The sequence below is a fragment of the Pinus tabuliformis genome, chromosome 5_1, assembly GCF_031772625.1.
Source record: "Pinus tabuliformis cultivar Carrire ecotype Pingquan chromosome 5_1, CPIR1, whole genome shotgun sequence".
Classification (NCBI taxonomy): domain Eukaryota; kingdom Viridiplantae; phylum Streptophyta; class Pinopsida; order Pinales; family Pinaceae; genus Pinus; species Pinus tabuliformis.
In genome coordinates this window covers 335,824,955-335,827,140 of record NC_142305.1, presented here as the reverse complement: position 1 = coordinate 335,827,140, position 2,186 = coordinate 335,824,955, and the positions used below count along the sequence as shown (strand labels likewise).

The window sequence follows — 2,186 nt, the reverse complement described above, 5'->3', positions numbered from 1 at the left end:
ACTCCACGCAAAATTAATTCGCTGCGGGCCCGTATGCAGCTTCAGAGATCGACGGCAGAGGACGCGCGAGGAGATCGGACGGTGGAGATTGATATCGGACCAGGTAAGATGCACCAACGATAACGCGCGATATTTGACGTTGGCTTATGTCATGCGGGGGACACGCGTCGCCTCCATAGTTTATCGGAGCCCAACAATACGGAAACCACCGTTATGCAAAAGCGGTGCGATATGCCTGAGCGGGTTTGTGGTTTTGTTCTGGTGGTTTTGGGTGCTGCCGTATTGTCCACGTCCGCCTGCTCGGTGTTGCGACCTGCAGTTGGAATTACCATTCCAACATGTAAGTGTTGATAAATAATAACATTTGTACCATCATCAAAAATAAATATATTATTTTCTACATAAGAATTTATATATATATATATATATATATATATATAATTTATAAAAATAATTCCTAAATTCGAGCGAAGACACGAATAATTTCGTTCTCAACGTAGAGAGAAATTATACGCTTAAGTAGAGAGAAATTATACGCTTAATCGTTGCCCACCAGCCGTGACGGTTACAGGATGGTCAGACCTTTGAATATAATAAACGCCCTTTCGCGGGAAATGAACGTGGCCGCCGGCCAGCGTTTCTTTGAGTATCATATCTCTGCATGCTGCGATGAGTAACGCCCCTCGCGGAAGAAAATTTGATCCTTTGTCCCCCTCCCAATTCTATTTATTGGGAAACCTCAGAGTCCAAGACTCGGTCGTGGATTCAGGCATTACGGTGGCAGCGATGCGTCGGGCACAATGGGTAAGTTCATACCTCCACAAAACTCCCGCCCTGTGGACGTTTGGGTGGGCGCAGACACTACTCGCTTTGCAGTTTCAGCTTTAGATTACTAATTTAATACCATATGTTAGCTAAAGCAAATCGATGGTGAAATTAATTTGACAGGCGGTGCGTGCGGATACGGCGATTTGTCTAGCCAAGGATATGGAACGAACACTGCAGCTCTGAGCACGGCGCTTTTCAACAATGGCGCTACTTGCGGAGCCTGTTACGAAATGAAATGCGACCACCACTCCGACCCTGCCTGGTGTCTACCAGGCACTGTGACAATTACTGCTACTAACCTCTCCCCCCCTAAATCTGCTCTTCCCAACGACAATGGAGGATGGTGCAATCCACCTCTCCAACACTTCGACATGGCTCAACCTGCTTTTCAACAGATCGCCATATACAGAAGTGGCATTGTTCCAATCATATTCAGAAGGTAATTAATTATTACCCTAATTAGTCTGTCAACACTATATTCCTATTCTTCAATCCTGAGAATTTATTCCCAACTTGACTTTAATTGCGATGAAATGCTAAGCTGCAAGATTAATATATATCCGTGCAGGGTTCCATGCTGAGGAAGGGAGGAGTTAGATTCACGATTAATGGGCACTCCTACTTCAATTTGGTGCTCATTACCAACGTAGGAGGGGCAGGGGATGTGGAGGCGGTTTCCATCAAAGGTTCCAACACCGGTTGGCAAGCAATGTCCCGACACTGGGGACAGAATTGGCAGAGCAACTCTTATTTGAATGGGCAGACTCTGTCCTTCCAGGTCACCACCAGCGATGGGAGAACCATCACATCCTATAACGTCGCTCCCGAAAATTGGCAATTCGGTCAGACATTTGAAGGACAACAATTTTAACCCATTTTCATGTGCATGAAAACTAACCTGTCAAAGAGTAACGCAGAAGCAACGAAGCCGACGTGATGGTAGAATATCACACTTTTAAAGTGGTTATTACTCCGATAGTACAATAGGCAGTATTCCAAACTAACCAAGGGTATGAGAATTACTGCCCACTTCTAATTGTTTCTGCTGTATAGAATTGATATACACTTCCTCTGTATTGATGCGCTGACCGGGGACGGTGATTAATGAGTTCATAATCTTAATCTTTTATGAGTTATTCGTACAATGGGGAAGCGAGGTGGTTTCGGGTGGTTCGATGGAGTTAGATTGGGTCTGCTATCATTAAAGTGAATATTTATTAGTGTAGAAATTTAATTTAAAAAATTACAATATTGTTCACTATATTATTTAACTTTGTTAATAATTTAATATTTAACATTTTTCATTAATCAATCGTAACCTTTATAAATAATAATTATCATTTTATAATTAATTTTTT

At 42.6% G+C, this 2,186-nt stretch overlaps 1 pseudogene; it reads left to right on the top strand.

Moving 5' to 3' along the window:
- The first annotated feature begins 213 nt into the window (after positions 1-213).
- Positions 214-1,699, top strand: LOC149164752 (expansin-A8-like; annotated as a pseudogene).
- The last annotated feature ends 487 nt before the right edge of the window (positions 1,700-2,186 follow it).